Below are 26,772 nucleotides of genomic sequence, written 5' to 3'. Positions count from 1 at the left end.
GAGAAATTCTCAAAACGAATACTGAATCAGCAGCGAGTCAGATTTTAATCTTGCTTCACACTTCTCATAAATTAACTAGAGACACTCGATGCCACTGATTCAAATTCCAATTTTGTACTTGTTTCACGCAGAATAATCCCTACACTTCAACTCCTTATATCTTACATGTCTTTTGTGAATCACAGTCCATACTTTGCCTTTGAGGGGCTGTGCATGTGCAAATGCGCCCCAAAATATACAAGCTGGTCTACATTTTGTTACAGGGTTCCACTTGTTCCCTCTATTTCCAAGGTTCAGATGTAAGTGCCAATGCATATGTTAATGCATACGGAACTGAAAAAGTAACACCTACTCACAAGGGGGAAGATATCAGCAGACTGGCAGAATCCCAACTTTTGCACAAGTAGGAGGCAAAAACTACAAAAAATCATTCTGTGGGAGTGCACCCCCCATGTGGGCTGAGCATATTCAGTAAGGGATTGCGATTTAAGATTTCCATCCCCCTTCCATAAATTCACATGGAAAAAAATAGGGCTGTTCAAATGCACATTATCTCCTGCTAATTCAATTTTTAATCATCCTTTGCAAGGACAGTACTTTGTGGCTCAAAGATGATATTTTATAATTGATATGACCTTTGGGTTTTTTCCTCTCTCTCCATAGTAATTAGCTGTTCAGTTGGGTTTTTTTAAGTGTTCATTGCAGGAACCAGCTCACACTTACTAATATTAAGTGGCAGAAAGACCTTAATCACACCCAGTGCAAATTGTTAGATGAAAAATATTTTTTAAAAAATGAGGGCTGGGTTCTAATGTTCTATGAAAATATTTAGGGACACTAACATGAAAGAGAAATGCTGGTGAGCATGTAGAAGTGCGTTGCAGTGAAATGAAATTCCAGCAATCTGAAAAAGAAAGCTTATGTCTTTCTTAAACCATGGTACCCAAAACTGAACACAAAACTCCAAATGAGGTTTGACCAAAGTAGAATAGAGTGGTGCCACTTCTAAAGACTACAAGTTTGTATCCAGCTAAGTTCTGCTCCGAGTAGACCCACAGTAGAGATTACTATTGTTGTTATGTGCTTTCAAGTCAATTATGACTTATGGCGACCATATGAATCAGTGACCTCAAATAGCATCTGTTATAAACCACCCTGTTCAGGTCATGTAAATCCAGAAATTACTACACTTAAGTTAATCCTATCCAGTGGAGACTGGTGGCTTTGATGTCAGTGAGGCAGTGAATCTGCTCCGGGTTTTACCCAAACTTTCAAGGAGCTGTCTGTGGTGCACCTTGGACAACCCCTTGAAAGTTTGGACTAAAACCTGGAGTGGATTCACTGCCCCACTGACCAGTCTTCCTTTGGTCTCATCCATTTATTTCAATAGGTCTACTCTGAGCATCACTAGCTCTAACCCACAGGAAGCTGCCTTTTACTGAGTCAGACTGGGATCCATCTGGCCGGATTTTTCAGAATACAGATCTTTTCAAACATTACTTTTGAACCCTTGTCTTTCATAGTGACGGCTTTTGTTGTTCAGCGACAAAATCAGACCGTCCCTCTTCTAAGGTTTTTACACTGGTCTGTCTAACTCAGTATTCTCTACACTGACGGGCAGCAGCTCTCCAAGGTTTCAGACCAGCCATACCTGAGGATGCTAGGAATTGAACCTGGGATCTTCTGCAGGCACAAGAGATGCTCTGCCCTTGAACTACAGCCCTTCCCCGCCATTATAATGGCTGCACAGAAGATCAAAGCCATCAGTCCTCCTCAGCACAGCTTGGAAAAGTTACTTTTTTGAACTACAACTCCCATCAGCCCCAGCCAGCATGGCCACTGGATTGGGCTGATGGGAGTTGTAGTTCAAAAAAGTAACTTTTCCAACCTCTGCTCCTGAGCATCCATATTTACAGTACTTGGGCATCAGTAACAGTGCAATTAGCCATTATTCCAGGCAAAGTGCTCCAAAGGTGCCATCATGGTTACAAGGCAGAGATCCTACAGAGCGAGGCCAATCCCTATAGAGCCTCCCAGCATCTCAAGCTGCTCTTTAAAAAATCTGGGAATGACTGTTGGGTCTGTGTTCTCCTCTCCTGCCTCTTCCTGTCTCAGGAGCCAGCTTTAGTACTTTAATCCTGGTTAAAGTAAAGGGCAGTCTCCTATTATACCCAGAACAGAAAACTGTGGTTTATGAGGAGAGACTGAAAGAACTGGGCATGTTTAGCATGGAGAAGAGAGGACTGAGGGGAGATAGGATAGCACTCTTCAAGTACATGGAAGGTTGTCACACAGAGGAGGGCAGGGATCTCTTCTCGATCGTCCCAGAGTGCAGGACACGGAATAATGGGCTCAAGTTGCGGGAAGCCAGATTGCAACTGGACATCAGGAAAAACTTCCTAACAGAGCCATATGACAATGGAACCAATTGCCTAGAGAGGTAGTGGACTCTCCGACACTGGAGGCATTCAAGAGGCAGCTGGACAGCTATCTGTTGGGAATCCTTTGATTTGGATTCCTGCATCATGCAGGGGGTTGGACTTGATGGCCTTATAGGCCCATTCCAACTCTACTATTCTATGATTCTAAGCCACATCTGCCTCTTACATTTAAAGCAGTATGATGCCACTTTACACAGTCATGGCTTCCCCCATAGCATCCTGGGAACTGTAATTTGTTCAGAGTTACTGAGAGTCATTAGGGGACTCTTATTCCCCTCCCAGAGCTACAATTCCCAGAGTTTCCTGGGAAGTAGGATTGTTAAACCACTTCCGGTTTGTAGTGTAGTGTAGTGTAGGCTAATTTCTGTCAGGGGTGTAGTCCTTCAGGGTTGGGGAAGGTAGTAGACCCCTTACTTTTTTGGAGGATGGTCCCAGCCAGATCCCAAGATATATGCCAATCAGTATGAAGGGGGAGTGTATTCATCAAGAAAGAGAGTCCTTGGAATTTCATGCTGCTTGGAGCCAATCAGAGTGAAAGGAGGTGAATCAGCTGCCGAGAAGACTCTTCTCAGCAGCGAACACACAGCCTCCCCTTTTGTGCTGTTTGGCTCCTAGGGACATCTGTTGCAGTGGAGTGTGGACAGAGACAACTTGGAGAGCAAGGGTGCTGAGGGAAAGTGTGGCTCTGAGGGGGCATGGTGTGACTATCATGAAGGGACCCCGCACTTCTGAAGCCCGGAGACCTGCCTTAAGTCCCCGGTCATGAGGTTTCTTACCTGCCAGTTTTAAAGTAACTAAGTACAATTTCTGGCCATCACACCAAAGCAGCAGCTATGCAGGCGGTCTCCAGGGCCACCTTGCCCACAATGCCTCGCTCTGAGGAAGGACCCCACACACAGAGTGTGGCACGAGGCTGTCCTTGCTGCTGCCCCAATGCAGTCATCTGGCAGCAAAACAATTACAAAAAAAAAAATAAGTCAGGCAAACCATTAAAAAGGGTAGGCTCAGGAGAGGGACATGGCCCACCACAGAGGTTCAGAGTCTTGCATGAGCGCTGCCCACAAGCCCCTTGTCCCCTGGTTTTGCCTGGAAGAAATAAGGCTCGTTCATGCATCAAGACAATCTCCTTTCCCCCCTGCCCTCAACGTATGATGAGGCTGTCAAGAAAGGAAGCTGCATTGCCTCTGGAAGGCAGGAGGAATCTCGGCAAATTTATCATGAAAGCAGTCCCCAGCTGCAGCGGCCATTTACAACAGCAAATATTGTATTTCAAGTGCGGCACAAGTAAATATTACGTTAGGGAAGGGCCCTGATTTATCGACCACCTGATTAGAGGAAAATGTTGAGTCCACAGCAGATGGAAAAAGCGGAATGCTACATACACCAAGGATGCACTTAAAGGAAGGCAATTTATCTGAAGAATGGAGAATGAACCAAAAAGCACATTCTCGCATCCTGAGGAAAGCAATGCTGCACTGGCAGAGCTCAAGAAATCCCAGAAGTATGGAAGCTGTAACTCAGCGGTACAACATCTGCTTTGCGTGCAGGAGGTCCCAGGTCCAATCCTGGGCGCCTCTGGGTATGGCTGGGAATGTGCCCAACCCAGAATCCTGGACAGCTGCTGCCAGTCAGTGCAGGCAATATGGAGCTAGATAGACTCAGTGTAAGACACCTTTCTACATTCCTATGTTCATAGTTCTAATTGGACTATGAATGTGGCATACTCATATATGCTGAATGCATATAGATGGGGGGAACCTCAGGTCCGGGGGCCAAATACGGCCCTCTACGCCTCTCTGTCTTGCCCTTGGAACTCTCCCCAGGCCAGACCCCTCACTGGCCCTAGTCTGCACCCTCCTCGACTGCTTTTGCCTGGCTGAAATGTGCCCTTGAGCTCTGATAATGCCTATTGCCTGTCTGGATACAGAATAAAGAGGAATCATAGAATAGTAGAATTGGAAGGGGCCTACAAGGCCATCTAGTCCATCCCCCTGCTCAATGCAGGAATCCAAATCAAAACGTTCCCGACAGATGGCTGTCCAGCTGCCTCTTTTTTTTCTCAATAATTTTTATTCAAATTTTCATAAAACAAACAAAACAAAATCATAAAACATTCAAAGACAAAAAACAAAACAAAACAAAAATGGTTAAACAAAAAAAATAAAATGTTGACTTCCCATTTGTCGCAGATCAGTTATAGGTCTACAATATATAACAATCCTGTCTCTTAAATTATATTATAAAATCACTTTCCTCCAGTAGTTATCTTAATTAATCATCAAATCTCATAGACATTACTTTATTCTTTCCACAAAAAGTCAAAGAGAGGTTTCAATTCTTTAAGAAATATATCTATCAATTTTTCTCCAAATAAACATGTCGATTAATCCATCTCGTTAATAATAATAATAATCTTATTGTCATAACCATAGTCCAAATAAACATATCGATTAATCCATCTCATCAAATCTGTTAAGTCCAATAATTTCAATAGACATTATTCCATTATCCATATTAATTCCATCTTCCATCTTCAATAGTCCTGTTAAGTCCAGTAATTTCAGTGTCCAATCTTCCATTATCAGTATTCCATAATAATCTTGCTGTCATAGCCATAGTCATATAATAAGAGTCTGATGGGAACTTCCTCTATCCCAAATATTTTCTTGCCATCGATTCTGAATAAGTTGCTGAAATATTGTTGTAAAGTCATATCTCTGTTCTTCTTTTTTACAAAATGCACTGGCTCATTTCTTGAGAGTTTTTCCATTGTCACATGGCTGCAGTTAATTCCATAGATTTTCTCTATATCAAGCTCCATCACGTCATTCCAGTCCAGAAAATTATCCAAGCCATTGATAACTTTATCTCTAATATCTTCATTAATTTCTTCAGAGATAACGTTAAATTCCAAACAGTAGATTTTATTTCTAATATCCATAAACTCCAGAACTTTTTCCAATTCCACATTTGTTCCAATCTCCAGGGCTTGTATCTTCCCTTTATTTTTTCTTTTCTCATCTCTGATCTCATTCTCCTCTCTCACAGGATCCCCTATTTCTTTAAGCTCCTGCATCATTTTGCTCAGTTCAATTTTCAGCTCCTTACTGCCCTGTCGCAGGGTTTGTTTCGTTATCTCAATCTCATCCATTATTTTCTGAAACATAATTACTTCCAGATTCTCAGCCACTTTCTTGATTGCCATTTTTAAAACCACGAAAACAAAACAAAACAAAAATAAAGAAGAACCACTTCTTATTTCAGCAACAATTGGGTTAATATTCCAGGCTTGATGACATCACAGTATAAACAGAGCAGCCTGCCTTATCTCTCTATGTTCAAGAATACAAAACAAATTTAGTTCCCAGCATCAAAACAGTTAGTGGCGTCGTGAAGAAGCAGATTCGTCAAAATAAAATAGACCAAAAAGAGAATAGTCCCAGGCAATATAATGTTCCAAAGTTCATATTTTTTATTTTTTTCTCCTCGGAATAGAAATCCCTCTTCTGTTTATATCTTTAGAATGCACTTCCAGGACAGCTTTTTGCAATAGAAACAGAGATAAGCTGTTAATTTCGTGAATAACAGAGAAGAGTTATAGCTCACCCAGAAGTTCTTTAAAGCTGATTCATTTGACAAATCTCTTTTTGCTGCAACAATTTAAACCAAGTAAAAAAAAGATAGAAAGAAGGGTGCTTGCCTGTTAGTCCGTTTTCTCTTTGAAGAAAAGATAAACGTATCGCATTAATCAGATAGAGCTTGTTCGGAAGTCCGTCCGGCATTGCTGGCTGGACCTTTTCTCATAAATTAATGAAATCCAGTCCTCCCAACAAAAACAGGCTTTTGAGGTTGATCTCTACGTTTCTCCCTGCCCGGGAGAAATTTCATCAGTCAAAAAAAAATGTTCTGACTGATTTATATCTGAATAAGCTTCTTCTGAGGCGGGAGCCCGTCTCAAAAGCAGGCACAAGCGAAGTCACCCTTCCCGGAAGTTTTGGGTGTCCAGGTGCCTCTTGAAGGCCTCCAGTGTCGGAGAGCCCACTACCTCTCTAGGTAATTGGTATGGCTCTAACAGTTAGGAAGTTTTTCCTGATGTCCAGTCGAAAGCTGGCTTCCTGCAACTTGAGCCCATTATTCCATGTCCTGCACTCTGGGATGATTGAGAAGAGATCCCAGCCCTCCTCTATGTGACAACCTTTCAAGTACTTGAAGAGTGCTATCATATCTGCCCTCAGTCTTCTCTTCTCCAGGCTAAACATGCCCGGTTCTTTCAGTCTCTCCTCATAGGGCTTTATTTCCAGTCATCTTTGTTGCCCTCCTCTGAACCCGTTCCAGTTTGTCTGCATCCTTCTTGAAGTGTGGAGACCAGAACTGGATGCAGAATTCAAGATGAGGCCTAATCAGTGCCGAATAGAGGGGAACTAATACTTCACGTGATTTGGAAACTATACTTCTGTTAATGCAGCCTAATGTAGCATATATATAGGATATATATAGGGTGTGTGGGAGTGTATGGGCAAACTAGCCTGTAATAAGAGGTAAAATTAACACTCGCTGCACTGCCCACTTTCACTTCTGGCCGTGCCCCCCCAGTGGCACTTGGCCCCCAGAATGTTCTAGAAGGGAATGCGGTCCTTGAATGGAAAAATGCTCCCCACCCCTGATGTAGATGAAAGGGAGGGGAAGAAAATGAGATCACATCGTCTAGCCTATCTCCTCCACACATGCATGACAGAGCTCCTGTGCATTTCCCCTGTGTGTTTGATTGGGGATGCTGCAGAAAAGAAAAGAAAAATAAATAAATAAATAATAAAAGAGGCTCCCTGATTGTCCATAGGCTAGTCCAGGCATTAAGCTTTATTCTGATATGCATCTGGACACCTGGGGAACAAACATTTTGCTTAGTGCCTTAACAAGGTGCTACGTTGTTTCTTAAAAGGAAGGTGATGAGTGACAACGCAAATAAGAGAGAGAGAGAAAAAATAAAGACCTTTTAACTGGAAGGTCTAATGATTTGTGTCATGCTTACGGACATGGTGCAATGATCCTGCAAAACTACAGAGAGGGCTTTGCATGTGGCCGGATCCGCTGCTACTACAAGGCATCCTAGGTACAATTCCCACCGTGGTTTAGCAAACTCTGGGAGGGGAATAGGGGTCTCCTAACGACTCTCGGCACCCTTAGCAAACTACAGTTCCCAGGATTCTGGGAGGGGAAGCCATGACTGCTTAGAGTGGCATGATACTGCTTTAAATGCATCATGCCGATAGGGCCTCTCTCTCTCTCTCTCTCACTCACTCACACACACACTTGCCTTTCCTCTTCCATTCCACCTAGAAGCAGCTGCTCTGCAACCTGCTCACCTGTCGCTCAGTGCCTGCCCTTCATGTGCCACCCGGCTGACCACAGGAAGGCTAGCAGCTGAAATCCAATCAAGTGACTCTCTTTGGGATGAAAGACACAATGAGGCTGCCTGCCAGATGCTGGCTTTAATGGACACGGCCAAAGAAAGAAAATCAGCTTATGCACAGATTCAGCAAAGAATGCTTTGTTAGCAAAATGCGGGCAGTCCAGGCTGTCAGGTCTGTTTTGCATTAGCCAGTCATCGGGTGAAACCAAACACATACCCACAGCTGGGATTATTTTTGACAAGCTCTTGCCCTGGCCTCCATCAAAGCCTCAAGAGTTGCTGCTAATTGTTATACGCAGAAAACCACCTGCAATTTAAAAGCACCCAGGACTTTCAGCGTGGCAATGTGACGGTGTGGCAGTGCCCTCCTTTGTCTCATGCTGGCAAATCTTAAGCGTGCAGGATGGCTTTAACCCCACTCCATGTGCCCACTCAACCACTTTGATTTGCAGAACTGGCACTGTTACAGGTGTCACATAATCCCCATTCGGCTCATGTAAGAAATTGCTCGCTTTAGTGTGGCAGCACTAGGGATGGAAAGATCTGTCATGTTTGGTTTTGTCAGTTGCTCATTTTTCTAATATTAAATGCAGTTCTCCACATTTCCGCACCAATTTGCATCTTTTAAAAAAACAAAATCCTCGTAAAAATTAATCAGAATTTTAGAGCAAATTTCTCAAAAAAAATAACCCCACATAGTTGTATGCATGTTTGACTAATGTACACATTTTGCAAGCAATTTCTTGCATATAATGCATTTCGTATGTTATTTTCATTAATGCATTGGTTTTTTTATGCATGTTTCCCCTAATATATGCATTTTTGTAAACACTGGTTGGAGAACTGCACTGCAAAATGCAGAGAAATGTGAATTTTGAAGGATGACTGCATCTCATATCACATATTGTTTTGGAAAGCGTGGCAGAAATATTGCTTTTTCAATTAGTCTTACGACTTCAGGGTAACCTTAAGAACAAGAACAGAGAAGTGGTCCCTTGAACAAAGGCAAAAGTGATAAAAATAATCTTTTCAATGACAAAAATAACTTAAACTTGTGAACTTTAGGTTGTCCTATGTGTCAGGGCTGCTACCTTCATGTGTGGATGCCCTGGGGCACAGCTTCTCAGTGTAGTACCTTCAGGCTCTAGACCAGGAATGTGGAACATCTAACCCTCCAGATCTTGCTGAACTCCATTAGCCCCAGCCACCATGTCGAATGGCCAGGGAAAATGGGAGTCCAGCAACATCGGGTGTTTGCTGGTCATTGACCAAAATAAACTTATTTAACATTTTTGCAACATCTGGTGGGCCTATGGCTTGTGTTGCATTTTTATATTGGTTGGCATTTGTATTTATTTGGTCTGAAATTGTATATACTGATTTTTGTTTCATAAAAAAAACACCTATGGCTTCCTTTTCCAGTTGAGCCTTGCTTAAACAACAAGGTCTACTAGAGCTCTGACATGTCCCAACATCCTTTGCTAGTCTTTGTTCCTAGCTTGGTCCCTTTGGTCCGGACAACCTCATTGGTTTCAGTTACTGGTTTGATTACTGATGATTGGTCTGGAGTTTCTCTTTGGCTTCGATTATGGGCTGGTTTCACAGCTCTCGGCTCAGCCCACACTGCTGCCTGTAGCTGAGACCTAACAATGTGGTCCCATTTCCTCTGATGAAATATAGTATTGGCAAGTCTCCATGCTGCTTGTACAGTTTTGTATGATCACCCTGTTAGAAAAGTCACTTAAATAACACAGATGGAGGTTGGAGAGAAAAGTCCTGATGATACCTAACTTTTTGAGCAAACTAAACAAAAAAACAGTGTATAATTTGAGGAGAAAAGAACATAGAGGTTTTGTCTTTCGTAGGTCAGGATTTGTACATAGCAGGGAGACATGCAACCAAACATACAGAGAGGGAAAAACTCCTTCAGACCTATACAGCCAATCAGAGCATGTGCTACCTCACTGAAGATCATGCCACTCTGCTTTGTTGCTAAGCAACACTTCCACCCTTCCCCCTCTTGGCTAGCTGACTCCAACACTAACAGAATTAACCTTTAAGTTCCAAACTGAATGATCCTTGCTGTTGTGCTTCCAACAACCTCTTCATTTTTGCACGGCTTTCATCTATTTGCAGCTCGAGAGGCATCCCTTCAACTCCCACAGATATTTCCTTCTTGATGAAACAAAGCATTACAAGTTCAGGACATTTATTTTCAAAGCAGATGATGTGGTTTATGCATATGTGTAAGATTTTCCAAACAGTTCCTTCACACTCTAGTAGAAGTGTGCAATCAACCCCTCTAAAAGACTTGATGTTTCAGAGGCTGCTGGGCTAAACTTATTCCATACTAAAGTGCTGCTGACTGGCTTGCAATTTCACATGCTGCTGTTGCGTGACTCATCCTTGCTCCTCCGCTTTTCCCAATGCACAAAAACACTACACAGAAAAAAGGGTCCTGATGGCATCATATATATGATGAGTCAGCTGTATGGTGTAGTGAGAAGGTTGAATCAATACAAGTATCGTTCCCAGAACTTGAGAAATGATGGCCACCAACTTGCATGGCTTTAAAAGAGGATTAAACAAATCTATGGAGGATAAGGCTATTGATGGCTACTATCTGGGATGGCTATGTTCTACCTCCACTGTTCGAAACAGTATGCCTCTCAATACCATTTACTGGGAACTGCAGGTGGGGAGAGTTGCTGTTGGGCTCATGTCCTGCTTGTCCCAGAAGAAGTCCTGGACGTGGTGGACTAGACGGGCCTTTGGCCTGATCAAGCAGGGCTCTAATATACTTAATTTTGCCAACAGCAAATACGATGGAGAATTTGGCGGAGGTCATTTTTGCATAGCCTTCTTCTTCCCCACCCACCACACGTCCATAAAAAAAGGGAAAAATATCTGATCTGTGATCAAAGTGCTCTGTGGTGCCCTCATTCTCTGCCCCAATCATCATCTGAAGAACGTGCATCTGAAACACTAGCTTCAAGCAGAACGTCCATGGCAGATAACTAAAAAGAGGGAAGAAACAATCTTGAAAGCAAATCTTCTCTTTGCTGGCACACACGCACGAGGCCATGACAGGACCGGAGTGCATTCAGAAGAAGAACAAGCCAGGCTACAATTCAGTTTATAGAATTCATTGTGTAATTTATGGCATTAACCACGTAATTTCACCACAGCCGACAGCAAGACAAATAATGTAGTTTGTGGCTGAAGAAGAACCGCAGCAGAATGGAAGCAATCCTGCATGTGACAAATACAGGGTGGGATGCAAAACGAGGTCTCCTCACATCCCTAGTAACTAAGGGGGATTCTGGAGGAGATTCTGGAGGAGCCCTGCCTGCTAACATCCCAAAGTCACTCTCCACATGTTCCAAATATAAATCATTTCTTATCTTTTCTATCCCACATTTGGCATAATCGGTGTTGGCTGGTGGCTCTGAGGTCAGCAGGGCAGTGAATCCACTCTGGGTTTTTGTCCGAACTTTCAAAGAGTCGTCCAAGTGCTCAGCATGGCCCCACTGACCTCAGAGCCACCAGCTTCCTCTTCCTACTTATCAGGTTTCACATTAATCCTCTGAACCATTTTTCTGACTGCAAGCCGTAGAACTCACTCTCCCCACATTTCTCATTTTAATGGTGGACTGTGATTCAGATGACTCACTCTTAACATAGGTCCATAGCTGTGGCCTGGTAATCAAACTGCGTTACAGAGAGTGAACCCTACTTTCTTTCAAAGTAGAAGCAGAGCAGCAAAATATTGAGCCAAAAATACATGGCACTGTGTTCTCAAAAAGGATTCAGTCTTAAGAAGCTGATTACAGTTTACATTAAGACAATCCCCAGTTCGCTTGGTTGCGTTATCCAGTGAGAAGTGAGACACGTATGAAGGAACATTTTAGGAATTCCTTGCAGAATTAATGGGAGGTATATAATTAGATTTTGCGCTATGCCTTATCATCGGGGAGACAATTGCGAGACACAGTCTTGGGTTCACAGGACCTTTCAGCAAATGCTTTTCAAAACATAAACAGAATTAAGGGACCGCAGGAAATTGGGGCCCTTGTAGCCCTCAGAACACAGGAAGCACCTTTACACAAGTCTGGCTATTGGTCCATCTAGCTAAGAATGGTCTCTATACTGATTGGCAGCGACTCACCTGGGCTCTGTCCTACCTGGAGATGCTGGGGGTTGAACCTGGGACCTTATTCATGCCAAGCAGATACTCTGCCATTGAGCTATGGCCCTTCCAACCACTTCAGGCATCAACATGGGTGTGTGTATGTGAGAGAGGGGTTCGTCTGAACCTTCTACTGTTATGTCTAATCCATTCCAGGTTCTAACCCTCATGTGGATGTAGGAATGATTTACACGAGGGGAGCCAATACGGCGCACTCCAGATGTTTCGGACCACAATTCCAATGAACCCCACTCAGCACAGGCAATGGTCAGCGATGCTGGAAGTTGTAGATCCAAATATCTGGAGTCGACTAAGTTGGCTACCCCTGAGCTGGGTAGTGGCTTTGTAGCATTTTGGTATATTTGCCACCCTCACTTTGCTGACTATACCCAATGGAGACTAGTGGTTCCAATGTCAGCAGGGCAGCTTTAGTCTGAACTTTCAAAGAGCTGTCCAAAGTTCTGAAGCTATTTTGTAGAAATCGATCTAGTTTGGGAATAGGTTTCAGCACCTTAGACAGCTCCTCGAAAGTTCAGACTAAAACCCGGAGCGCATACACTGCCCTGCTGGCGTTAGAGCCACCTGTTCCACTCCAGACAAAGCAGCCCCCCCCCCCCAGTGAGAGATACCTTCCAGGGCAATGCCCAAGATGTAGCCACACAACGGTTTGGTTAGGGTTGACTGAAAATGATTCCAAATTTCTAGCATTCTGTTTTGCCCCACAGCCCAACAGCAGCAAGACAGAAGCCATCTCATTGGACACCACGTTGCCAAGTGCTCTCCTGGATGACAAAAACTGGAGTGCAAATAGTAGAGGGGGCGAGGGAGGACAACAGTCCCTCCCCAGGCAACTCTTGGGTAAGTCTCGCTGAAAATCAGGCATCACCATCCAGCCCTGGCACACAGAAATGGATTGTGGCCAAGTAGCATACCCTCCCAACACACAGAATAGTAGAGTTGGAAGGGGCCTATAAGGCCATCAAGTCCAACCCCCTGCTCAATGCAGGAATCCAAATCAAAGCATTCCCGACATACCAAATGTTTTGGTTATATTGGCCATTTTCAGACCTCAGTGAGCGTGTGAGGGTTTAGGAACACAGGGTGCTGCCTTGCACTGAGTCGTACCATTGGTCCATCTGGCTCAGTATTGTGTACACAGGCTGGCAGTGGCTCTTCGGGGTTTCCAGCAGGGTTCTTCCCAGCCCTGCCTAGAGGTGCTAGGCAGAGCCCTCTTTAGGTGGCGCATACAGTGTTAACTAAACAGGTGGCAAGTGTGCTATCTTCACCCCTTAAATATCACACCTGCGCCATTCCTGTTATCTTTTTGGCACCTACTGAAGACCTTCCTCTTTCAACAAGCCTTTTAAGTAGAGACCTTCTCCCAGTCACTGTCTGTGTCACAACAGTTTTTAAAGATGTTTTTAAAGCTTTTTTAAAATATGTTTTTAAAGACGTTTTTGTTTTAATACATTTTCAAGAGGTGTTGGTTTAATATGTTTCAGAGTCTGTTTTTATGATGTTTTAGAGTGTTTTTAGTGGTTCTGTTTGCCGCCCTGGGCTCCTTCTGGGAGGAAGAGGGAGGGTATAAATATAACAAATAAATAAATTCTAGGGGGCCGTTCTGAACTGAGGAGCCTCTTTTATGTGTAGCAGTTCCCAGTGTGTTGTAGAATCCTCATTTTCCAGGATGCTAAGTGTGGCGTAGTGGTTAAGGTGCTGGACTATGACCTGGGAGACCAGGGTTCGAATCCCCACACAGCCATGAAGCTCACTGAGTGACCTTGGGCCAGTGACTGCCTCTCAGCTTCAGAGGAAGGCAATGGTAAACCACCTCTGAATACCGCTCACCATGAAAACCCTATTCATAGGGTCGCCATAAGTCGGGATCTACTTGAAGGCAGTCCATTTCCATTTTCAAAATGCAAGGGCCTATGGCCATACTACCCTGAACACGCTTGATCTCATCTGATCTTGGAAGCTAAGCAGGATCAGGCTTGGTTAGCACTTGGATGGGAGACTGCCTGGGAATACTGGCTGCCATAGGTTTAGAGGAAGGCAATGGTCAACCACCTCTGTGTACCTCTTACCATGAAAACCCTATGAATACATCCAGAAGATTCATAGGGTTGCCATAAGTCGTAATCAACTTGAAAGCATATAACAAGAACAAAGAAAATGCAAGGGGCCCAATACACGATGGGCAGATGTGGTGAAGAGAACAACAGAGACCACAGATCTAGCGTTCTGGAGAAACGTCTGTAGTTCAGGCTTGGTCCCCAACGGCATCTCCAGGTAGGGCTGGGACAAAATCCCTGCCTGAAACCTTGCAGAACCACTGCCAGCCAGTTGATTCAGCATTGCACTAGATGGACCAATGGTCTGACTTGCTCTAAGGCAGCTTCCGATGTGCCTGAGAGTCCCTGCTCCAGTTTTGTTTTGGTAGGAGAAGGACTGAAGCCCAGTGGGAAAGCATCCCCTTTGGTTGGAAAAGGATCCCAGGTTCAACAGCATGACATTTCACAGGGATAAGGGCAAGGTTCTCCACTTAGGAGAAAGACACCAAGTGCACAGTTATAAGATGCGGGATACTTGGCTCAGCAATACGACACACTAGAAGGATCTTGGGATTGTTGCCGATCACAAGCTGAATAGGAGCCCACAGTGAGATGTGGCTGCAAAAAAGGCAAGTGCTATTTTAAGCTACATCAACAGAAGTATATTTTCCAAATCGCTTGAAGTATTGGTTCCCCTCTATTCAGCACTGGCTAGTCCTCATCTTGACTACTGTGTCCAGTTCTGGACCCCACAATTTAATAAGGATGCAGACCTTGAGTAGAGGTTTGAACCCTAGTCTCCCTGCTCCTTGTCCAGTGCTCTAACCACTGTGCTGCACTGAAAAGGGATGTAATCCCATATGTGATCTTCCTTACATGCACCACTGAAGACATAAGGTTGTATCCATAAGGTTGGTCCTACCAGCGTAGACCCACTGAAATGAGTGAACATAAGGACATTCATTCCAGCGGATGTGCTCCGAGTTGGATACAGTTCATAATCCTCACCTTCTCCAAAATGTCTGGCTCCCCAATGAGTTCCAGAGAAGGGAATCCGGATGCATTGTCAGGGAAACGTGTATGACGAGAAATGAGGGTCAGAAGAGGGTGGCCGGGGGGAGGCACTTGGCCAGGGGTAGCTTTAAAAACTGAGGGCAAGGTGGGTGCAGAAAGAGGTGGGCTTGCGGGGGGTGGGGTAGCAGTGCACGGGCCCAGGGAGGGGTGTTGGATGACCCAAGTGACGGAGGAGGTGAATAATTTTGGCAGAGGTGTCTTAGGCCCCATCTGCACTGCACATTTAAAGCAGTACCATACCACTTTAGATAGTCATGGCTTCCCCCAAAGAATCCTGGGAACTGAAGTTTGTTAAGGGTGCTGAGAGTTACCGGGAGACCTTCTGTTCCCTTTACAGCACTACAATTCCCAGAGTTCCCTCGGAAGAGGGATTGATTGATAAACCACTCTGGGAATTGTAGCTCTGTGAAGGGAACAGAAGGTCTCCTAGCAACTCTTGGCACCCTTAACAATCTGCAGTTCCCAGGATTCTTTGGGGGAAGCCCTCACTATTAAAAGAATTGGGCATGTTTAGCCTTGAGAAGAGAAGATTTAGGGCAGGTATGATAGAAATTTTCAAGTATTTGAAAGGTTGCCACACAGCAGGGCTGGGATCTCTTATCAATCATCCCAAAGTGCAGGACACGGAATAATGGGCTCAAGTTACAGGAAGCCGTATTTCGGCTGAGCATCAGGAAAAACTGATTCTCTGATTCATGCCCTGGCTTCCCCAGGTAGGGCTGTGAGTGTCCCTGCCTGAAATACTGCAGAGTCGCTACCAGTCAATGTTGACAATACTGAGCTAGATCAATGATCTGACTAAGTATACAGCAGTTCCAACATGCCTCTATCCCCTTGTCTGTTTTGTTGTGCATTAAATATGCCCGTCTAAAAAGGGCTTGGATTTGAAGCAGCTCTCAGCAATGTCCCTCTTGGAGCACCCCTCCCACATCAGTGCCCCCCCCAGAAGGGTTAGCCAGGGGCAGGAAACTGCAGTGCTCCAGTCAACAAACGGCATCTCCAGCTTTCCCCCAGAGCTGGCTGGCCCGCAGCCCCAGCTTGATCCGAACAGCCTGTTCCCTAGAACATTTTGAGCGGCTCTGTTCAAGTGCCACAGAGCCTAGCCAAGCGCAGTGGAAGCTACTGTATGGGTGTATCCTTGGAAAGATAACAATCTTTAAATTGCTTTGACATCCCACTGATGAAAAAGGGCTTAGCATCATTATTCATAGGGATAATGGCATTTTATCTTCTTGCAGAAAGTGGTTTAGATTCCTAAAGGGAATAGAAAATCTCCAGCTGCAGTCTAAATGTATTTATTAACAGACTAGATGCGCTTCTGCCTCAGCTCTGAATGCCGCTTTAAAATAAACATCTCCAGAGATCATCATCTGCATAACCCCACACAGATCAAACTTCAACCTGCAGAGAGTTTTCCATGATCCAGATTGGCAATTGCAAGTTCCAGCTAAGCCCAAGACATTTTGCTTTCTGAGGCAAAAGTCATGATTTTATTATTATTATTATTATTATTATTACTATTATTATTATTACTATTATTATTATTATTATTACATTTATAACCCACCTTTCCTCCAAGAAACTCAAGGTGGCAGACATGGTTCTCCTCCCTCACCATTTTATCTTCACAACACTATGAGGTAGGTTAGGCTGAGAGGCTGTGACTGGCCCACGGTCACCCAGCGAGCTTCATGGCTGAGTGGGGATTCGAACCCTGGTCTCTCAGGTCATAGTCCAGTGCTCTCACCACTACACCACACTGGTTTTCACACCACATTGGGGTCCCCCACTCTATCCACCATTCCAGGCAGTGATGGTTAGTGCCCATTGGGACCAGTAGGGCAGAAGGCAGGGAGCCCACCAGTAGGGGGAGCCGGAGCCAATGACAGGCAGAGCCGGGCCATTCTAGGCCCCACTCTTTTCTCTGCTGAGTTCTACCAAGGCAAAACTGAGACTAAGGAGGAGAAGGTTGAGAGGCAGCGCTAACCCCCTGGACTGGTTGTGAAAAGGCAGGCAGGTGGGGGCTGGTGGAGGGCAGACTGAGGCTGTGGACAGAGCCGTCACTGCAAAAGCAGCGAGAATGTTTTTTTCTGGCTGTGTTTATGGTATTCCCGATCTCTATGCATGGATGTGAAAGTTGGACAGTGAAAAAAGCGGGTAAGAGAAAAATCCACTCATTTGAAATGTGGTGTTGGAGAGCTTTGGGAATACCACAGACTGCAAAAAAGATAAATAATTGGATGTTAGAACAAATTAAACCAGAACTATCACTAGAAGCTAAAATGATGAAACTGAGCTTATTATACTTTGGACACATAATGAGAAGACATAATTCACTAGAAAAGACAATAATGCTGGGAAAAACAGAAGGGAGTAGAAAAAGAGGAAGGCCAAACAAGAGATGGATTGATTCACTAAAGGAAGCCACAGACCCAAACTTACAAGATCTGAACAGGGCGGTTCACGGCAGATGCTCTTGAAGGTCGCTGATTCATAGGGTCGCCATAAGTCGTTATTAACTTGAAGGCATATAACAACAACAGCATTAGAAGTGACTCTGCCCTCTGCTGGCCACATCTCCCTTCTTCACTGCTGCCTTCAGACCATTCAGGACCACCCACAACAAGGCATTGGGCCAATCCCTGTCTCTGTCCGAGCCTGCAGCAAAGCGTTACCATTGGCCCCACCTGGAAGGCAAATGGGTTGATCTACCAATCAGTTGAGAAATCTGCCCGAAGCTGATTTTTGTTTTTTAAAAAATGCACCCGAGCTGAACTGACCAAGTTTTAGAGTAAAAAGGGGTAGAGTTTGACTAGCATTGTGTGCTTCCTGTTTTCAGAAAACAGAGGTGTTAAGATGCACTGGAACCAGCGCAAACTAAATGTGTCTCTACCCTGAGATTGGTAGCAGCCTCCACTGGTTCTAGGTACATAAGCCAGCTGGAATAGCAGAGGAACTTGTTGAAGTAAACACTGGTGATGATGGAACATTATCCTGCACCCAACCCAAAGGAAGCTGACACACACAGCTATTCCATCCAACCCCTTGCTGCTGTTTACCCACCACTTTGCCTGGGGTCTGCATGCTCCCTCCCTGAACAAACAGGTGCTGCAATGTGGTGGCACCCTGTGGAGGCTGATCCATTGGGGCTAGAGGGGAAGCACCCCACCAAACTCAGCTGGCCTTCAGCTAGCCTGCATCTGCCTGCCTTCTTACTTAAAACCAGCCAACCAGGTCAAGTTGGTGTCTATGATGATCCCCCTCCACATTTTATCCTCATAGCAACCCTGTGAGGTAGGTTAGGCTGAAAGACAGCAACTGGCCCACGGTCACCCAACGAGCTTCAGGGCTTAGTGGGCATTTGAGCCTGGGTTTCCTAGTCCCAACATTCTAACCATTACACCACTCTGGGTCAGGTTTTCAGAATTCTCAGAGACCCCTGGGAATACGGATTGACTGTTAAACCAGTCTGCGAACCAGGGCAGGTGCCAGGCATGCTGGGGCCCTTGGGCACCAGCCTCCCTGAGGCCCAGCACATGCACGCATGCCCCACCTACCTACTTTTCCCTTGGTGAATGCTGCCCATGCTGTGCGCGCATGCCTGCCATCAACCAAGATGGCGGCCAAGACTTCCCAAAGGGGCTGATGCCTCCGCCGTCATCTTGGTTGATGGCCTGCATGTGTACTATGCGCTCACATCCCTGCCATCAACCAAGATGGTGGCAGGGGCATCAGCCCCTTAGGGAAACCTCTGCCACCATCTTAGTTGATGGCAGGCTTGTGCCACACCACAATCAACATTTACATCAAGGGAGAGGTAGGTGGGGCATGCCGGCGGGCGTCTCGGGCCTGTGCGGCTGTAGGGGGTGCCTGGGAGCTCCCTCTTGTGATCCGCATCAGGGTTGAGAGCCAATACTGCCACAGATTGCGGAAGGGAGTGCTACCCACCCACCCTATGGAGGGGCCCTTCAGGGGCCCTCGGCCTGGGCCCGACCTGGCCGCCCTCTGGCACTGGCTCTGCTGGGAACTGTTGCTCTGTGAGGGGAACAGGGGGTCTCCTAACATCTTCTGGTGCCCCTAACAAACAGTTCCCAGGATTCTTGAGGTAAGTCATGAGTGTTAAAGTAGTATAAGAGTGCTTTAAATATATGGTGTGGATGGGGCCTGGGTTTCAGCTTCAATCTGAAGATAAACAGAGATACTAAGAATAAAGAGCTGCCCTCTTCAAAAGTGACATGAATCTATTAGTCAAACGAACACATACTGCTAGCAGCGTGTGTAAGCAGGTCATGATCTCAAAGTACAATTAAGCCTACAGACCATTCATCTTTCATGTGGAGTTAAAATAAAGGGTTTAAAAAAACACACAAAAAACACTGAAGCTCTTCTTTTCATGCATATACTTCCAGTGCTCTAGAGGCATTTTTCCCCAGCACAAAGTAGGTTAATTATTTCTGAAAGAGCACATCTTAGACACAAGGTTTGGGACATACTTTTCCCTTAAAGTGCTTGATTTATTTTAAAATAAATAGCCAGCAGGGGGGATAGGGTGTGCAGCAGAGGCAGGACAGGAATGGGGGAGAAATTTGGTTCCATTCACATTTAAAGTCAAATTTATCCAATTTGCACTCTCTGGAACAGTATGAGAGCCAAAATGCAGCCATCTTTCTAAATTGGCACTTATTTGGATTTTGCGATGCAATTGTCCAACCAACCAATGCTTACAAAAATGCTTGTTTTAGGGGGAAATGGGCACAAAAATTAATAGTCATAAATTTAAAAGTTACTAATAATGTATTAGTAAAAAAAGAATATATTAGTAAAATAGTAAAAATATGAATATATTAGTAAAAATAAAACACAAAAACACACAATATTACAAAAATGGCTTGCAAAAATGTGTAGTCAAAATTGCATACAAAAATGTGTTTATTGAAATTCAAATTGAATTGCTGAAGAATTTCCATTAGGATTAAAAAAAAGTTTTAAAATTGCAGCAGAAACATGGAGAATTGAATTCATGACTCGAAAAATGAGATCCTTCCATCCCCAGCTACACATATATACATATATTAATTGCAGTTCATGGCACAGAGAACAGCCTGCACCCATCAATGACCAACTGAAGAGTTGGAATCTTAATGGTCTCATAAAATAACAAGCTTACTGGGTCATGCTACTAACATATAAAGCCCTGAACAACTCAGGACCAGTTTACCTTCTACAATCACTTAGATCATCTGGGTAATATTTTGAAGACTTTTAAGATTGCTTAGATCATCTGGAGAAATTAATCAAAAGCAGTCACCCGAGAAACTCTCCTTCAACCATTTTTTAGTTTCTTAACTACAGGTATTACAGCTAGGCGTCTCTGGAAGTCACATCATCTTATCTGGAAATCCCCAAATCCAAAAGTGTGTCTGATTATGATTAGAAAGGCAAAGATGCTCTCTACATTACCAGAGCTGAGCCATAATTCAGAGTAGCATTTGGACGTCCACAGTACAAGCAACACTATCTCAACATTTCAACCACAGAGATTGGGTTTAGGTCTTAGGAGCACAGAAAGCCGCCTTATACCAAGACACACTATTTGTTGATTATCTAGCTCAGTGCTGCCGACTCAAGCTGGCAGAGGTTTTCCTGGGTCTGTGGCAAAGGTCTTTCCCATCCCATACTCCTTGATCCTCTTAACTGGGGGTGCTGGGGACTGAACTGGAGTGCAGAACAGAAATCGAAAGATGCACACAGAGCAGTGGCTTTGTCACTGAGCTCTGGGCCGTCCCCTCCAGTGACACCTGGAACTGCTAATTACCTTGATCCATTATTTAGCCTGTGCTCTGAAATATATCTAGGGAGCCATGGTTTGTAGCGGGTTAGGTTTTCCCACTGCTATGCCAGTGCCTGGAGCTCTCAATGAAAAACAAAGCAAAATGGAACCCCTTCCAAGATCCATTAAAGACTGTTGATTGGCTCAGGAATTGAAGGGTCAGCCTGATGTTTGCTCAGGGAAGGGTCATCTGAAGCACCATAACTCAAACAGTGGGGAATTTGCACTGGTGTAACTGGAGCTCAGCTGTAAGGAGGGGTGGGGGCAGAAGACCGTGTGCATTTGAAGGAGGAGGAGAGAGTCTGCTTTCTGCTTTAGGGGCTGTCAGAAGACAAACTTCTGTTTGAAGGGCTGACCGTTCCAAGTCCAGATAAAGCGAAAGAACCATAAAGAAAGGGGAGCAGGAAGCCTTGAAGTGGTCCCCATAAACAGTTAGTCCCAAGACAGCAGACTGAGGAGGCACACACAGAAATCGAAAGCTGTATTGTAGTTCTACTTAAAGAAGAGCATCTATTTCTAAAGTTGCACCTACGAATATAAATGAGCATGTGTGCATTTAATAGAAATTGATTCCTTTTGTCTTATTTGGGGGGGGATGCATTTCCTCTTTGGGCAGGGGATAAGCACCCCCCCCAGTTATGGTTACATCCACACCTTACATTTAAAGCACTTCAATATTGAATTTAAAATTCAGTATTAAAAACAGTGTAAAAAATTTGCCATCAAAGGAATAGAGTGGGTCCGGAAGATAAATATATATCACGTGTTCAAGGCCAGAGTAAAGATTATTAACTTAGATTCATTAATTCCAATGGGTTTACTCTGAGTAGGGCTTAGTTGAAAACAACCCTATGATACCACTTTAGCAGTTTGGCTTCACCCAAAGCATCCTGGGAACTATGATACCATTTTAACAGTCATGTTTTCCTCCAAAGCATCCTGGGAACTGTAGTTTGTTAAGGATCCTGAGAGTTGTTAGAAGACCCCTATTCACCTCACAGAGCTACAATTCTCAGAGTGACGTGACAGTCAACCCTTCTTCCAAGGGGACTTTGGGAATTGTAGTTCTGTGTAGGGAATGCAGGGTCTCCAAACAACTCTTAGGACCCTTAATAAACTACAGTTCCCAGGATGCTTTGGAGCAGCCTTTCCCAACCAGTGTGCCTCCAGTTGTTGTTGGACCACAACTGCCATCAGCCTCAGCCAGCATTGCCAATGGTCAGGAAAGATGGGAATTGTGGTCCAACAACATCAGGAGGCACACTGGTTGGGAAAGGCTGCTTTGGAGGAAAACATGACTGTCAAAGTGGCATCATAGAGTTATATTCAATTACGTCCTACTCAGAGTAGACCCACTGGAACTGATAAACCTAAGTTAATCATCTTTACTCTGGCCTTGAACATCTGTTACATATTTATTTTCTGGACCCACTCTATTTCTGTGGCTGTAATTTGCTTTAAGCTGTTTTCAATCTTGAATTTCAAATTACTGTAACCCTCCCTGGGACATCAGCGCGGAGGATGGGTAAGAAATCACAACATCATCATCTTGTTTTCTTGACTCAACAATACCGATACTTTCATTCCAGCCAGCTCTTCTACGCTGAAAATATCGAGAAACCCGAACAAAGATCATCATCTGTAATGATCAGATGCATTCACAACAATTTCCTTCTTCCTGTGCATACTTGACCACTACCATAAATGAAACTCTGCTGCAAGTTTTCAGAATGGCAACCTGAAAGCAGGATTAGCGCTTTTAAATATGTGCAATAGAGGGAGGTGGTAGTGAAGGGCTAGAGGAAACAACTGATAAAAATCAATAAAAGCTTTCATGGGGTAATTTCAGTGATCATATTACACAAACCTGGAGATGGACATCAAGTAAAAAAAAACAGGGAGAAGAAGTTGTATGGATTTCTCCCCATTATGGATTGATTACTAGTGCATTTCACCACCGTGATTTCCTCCTAAAATCAATACTCTTTTGAGTTTTCCAATGGCAATATAAAAAATATTCAGACTCAGGGCTTGGTTGTTTTCCCCCCTTAAATACTTTGCTCTATTTTTTTCTTGCTTACAGTAGGAACATCTAGACAAGCCCATGTTGATATCACAGTATCTCTGCTCATTCCTTGTGAAATCTCAAAGGACATCTCATTGCTGTAACGCAGAGTGGAGAAGCTATGGCCTTGCACATGTTGTTAGACTCCAACTCTCATCAGCCCCAGCCAATGAGGTGGCCAAGTTTGCTGAGGATACTAAATTGTTAAAACAAAAAGATTGTGAAGAGCTCCAAAAGGACCTCTCCAAACTGAGTGAATGGGCTGTAAAATGGCAAATGCAGTTTAATGTGAACAAGTGCAAAGTGATGCATGTCATGGTAAAAAAATCTTAACATATATGCTCATGGGAAGTGAACTGGCAGTGATTGCAGGAACTAGACATCGGGGTCATAGCAGATACCTCGATGAAAATGTCAACCCCAAGTGCGACAGCTGTGGAAAAGGTGCATTCCATGCTAGGGATCATCAGGAAAGGAATTGAAAATAAAGCTGCCAATATCATAATGCCATTATACAAATCTAGGGTGCAGCCGCATTTGGAATACTGTGTACAGTTCTGGTTGCCCCATCTCAAAAAGGTTATTGTAGAGTTGGAAAAGGTTCAAAAAGGGGCAAACAAAATGATCAGGGGGATGCAGCGACTCCCCTGTGAGGAACGTTTGTAGCATTTGAGGCTTTTTAGTTTAGAGAAAAGGCGAATAAGAGGCAACATGATAGAAGTGTATAAAAGTATGCATGGCATGGAGAGAGTAGATACAGAAGTTTTTCTCCCTCTCTCATAATGCTGGAACTCATGGTCATCCAATGCAGCTGAATGTTGGAAGATTCAAAACAGACAAAAGAAATTACGTCTTCACGCAGCACGCTGTTAAGCTATGGAACTCACTCCCACAAGACGCTTTGATGGCCACCAACTTGGAGGGCCTTTTAAAAGAGGATTAGACAAATCCATGGAGGAAAAGGCTATCAGTGGCTACTAGCCATAATGGCTATGTTCCACCTCCACAAAGAGGCAGCATGCTTCTGAATGCCAGTTGCTGGAAACTGCAGGCTGGAGGGGAGAGTGCTATTGCTTCCTGTAGGCATTTGTCTGGCCACTGTGAGAACAGGATGTTGGACTAGATGGGCCACTGGTCTGATCCAGAGGGCTCCTCTTATGTTAGCCTACTGGTACAATATAGAAACCAGAAAGCCACAGCAGGTCACCAATCTCTCTGGAGGAAAAAATGCACTCCTACCATAAACTTTAAGACCCTCAAACATAGCCGTACTCTCCTCCGTCTCATCCATCAGCTGGTATCTTCCACAGCTCAGTGGTAAAAAAGGAATGTGACAGATAGCTTAGCCCTGCTGTTGACTCCTTCTGGCTCTTATATTGTGCCGCTCTTCATTCGGAAACAAATAACCACACTTCAAAAAGCGTCCTGTCGACTGTCAGATTCATCCCTCGCCACTGAATAGGTGCCCTTGGAAGACACCACATAGAGGAAAATAGATGCGTGCACACAGTGAGCACTTCCAGGGCACATTTTCTCCTTTGAATAAAAAGCTTTTAACAAAAACAAAGGCACAACAAAGAACCCGCTCAGGCAAAAGGAAGCTGTTCTAATACGGGTTGCTAAGACAGCGGGAACCCAGCAACAGAGCTAACCCACTTCTACGGCGATGCTCAAAGTTATTGTATGAAAAGAACAGCTGGAACGTAGGCAGATGCCTTATATCAAGTCAGGTCACTGGTCCAGCTAGCTCAGTGCTGTCTGCACTGACCGGCAGTGGCTCTCCAGGCTTCAGGCAGAGAGTCTCTCTCAGCCCCACCTGGAGAGCTTCTGCATGCAAAGCAGAATAAATTTCCCAGTAGTAATATGATTTAGGGACACAGGGAGTTGCCTTACCTTGAATCAGGCCACTGGTCCATCTAGCCCAGGAGTGTCTACCCGGACTGGTAGCAGCTCTCCCAGATTTCAGAGCGGGACTGTTCCTTCATGGCTCTAACTGGAGATGCCAGGGATTGAACGTGAGGCTTTTTGAACGCAAAGCAGGTCCTCTACCGCGGAGCCGCTACAGCCCTTCTGATCTCTCCACTTTGCTTACCTTTAAGGACAACCTTGAATCAAAAGAAGGGCGTGGCTTTCTCGAGGTGGGGAGACCTCATGTCTAGAGGGCTGGACGATGCCCTCCAGGCCCCTCCGCCTGATCCTCAGTAAGAACATCAGCAGGACCTGGACACAGCTCCGTGGCAGAGCATCTGCTTTGCATCTAGAAGGTCCCAGGTTCACTCCCCAGTGGCATCGCCAGGTAGGGCTGGGAACAGATGCACCCAGTCTGGCATCCTGGAGAGCCACTATATATCTCAGTGCAAACAACACTGAGATAGATAGGCCCATGGTCTGATTCAGTATGTTCCTGTGTTCATATCCTGCAGCAGCTGACCAGACACCCATTAGGGGAAACCCGGAAGCAGAACCTGAGCCCAACAGAACAGCACTCTCTCCTCCTGCAGCCTCCAGCAGCTGGTATTTGGGAGCAAGCTGCCCTCCAGAAGTGGCGGCCAGTGGCAGCTGGAGGTCCCGTGGCAGTGGGATCCGCTCTGGCTTTGAATGTGGAATGGATTCCCCTGCCCCTTTGACAAGGAGCCATCAACTGCCCCTGGTGGAGGCAGAACACAGCTGTCATGGCTAGTAGCCGATGGTAGCCTTATCCTCTGTAAAGGCACAAGCACACTCTCTCCAGGCCAAACACTGCTAGGATGTCCGAGGATTTAGCCAGCAGCCTTCAGCTTGCTTGCATTACCGAGGGTGGAGCAGCTAAGCATCCAAAAGTTGGTGGTGGTCCGCTGTTGCAATGTTGCTCACCCTCTCCAGTGACAAAAACAGTATCCTGGTTGGTGCCTGGGCAGGGTTGCAAAGCGACCGGCAGCTGTCTGAGTCCGACCTCCTGTCTCATACACAAGCCTGGCCACCGCCCCAGTTTCCAGACCAACAGCAGAAGATGATCTGCATGGCCAAGCGTCTCCAGTAAGGCGGCAAGTTATTTTCGCTAAGGGCAACCAAAAGGAAGGGATGGGGGAGCTAAGCAATGTCCTTACATCAAAGACAAGTTGGAAACTTGCTGCAGTGAAGAGAGACTGGCCCTTGGGGAAGAGCTGAAAGAATGCTCAAGGCAGGCTGATACTTCAATCTAGATGGCCAGGATTGTCCTAGAGTGCAAGACACGGAATAATGGGTTCAAGTTGCAGGAAGCCAGATTTTGACTGAACATCAGGAAAAACTTCCTGTTAGAGCAGTAAGACAATGGAACCAATTACCTAGGGAGGCTCTCCGACACTGGAGGCCTTCAAGAGGCAGCTGGACAGCCATCTGTCAGGAATGCTTTGATTTGGATTCTTGCATTGAGTAGGGGGTTGGACTTGATGGCCTCATAGGCCCCTTCCAACTCTACTCTTCTATGATTCTATGATACACAGAGGACCATCTGCCAGGCTTGGAGTGAAGGAAGAACAAGGAGAGCACATAATGCAGCATTAGGGAACTTGTGGCCTTCCAGATGTTGTTGGACTTCAACTTCCCAGTCAGCATGGCTAATGGTCAGAGGTGATGGTAGTTATAGTTCAACATCATTTAAATACCTATAAAATCATCTCTCCCTCTGCTTATACACCCACACGATCACCATGCTCTCCAGACGAGGGTCTCCTGCAGATGCAATCTG

General features: G+C 44.9%; 1 protein-coding gene and 1 pseudogene across 1 annotated transcript in view; one reads left to right on the top strand and one right to left on the bottom strand.

The window, feature by feature from the left end:
- The window catches only part of AUTS2 (activator of transcription and developmental regulator AUTS2), a 934,700-nt gene that overhangs the window by 871,468 nt on the left and 36,460 nt on the right, over positions 1–26,772 (bottom strand). The window lies entirely within an intron of this gene.
- On the top strand, positions 13,968–14,086 carry LOC133374552 (5S ribosomal RNA; annotated as a pseudogene).

Source organism: Rhineura floridana, chromosome 21 (assembly GCF_030035675.1).
Source record: "Rhineura floridana isolate rRhiFlo1 chromosome 21, rRhiFlo1.hap2, whole genome shotgun sequence".
In the NCBI taxonomy this organism is placed as follows: Eukaryota; Metazoa; Chordata; class Lepidosauria; order Squamata; family Rhineuridae; genus Rhineura; species Rhineura floridana.
The sequence above is the reverse complement of the archived record's forward strand: the minus strand, read 5'-3'. Positions and strand labels throughout refer to the sequence as shown.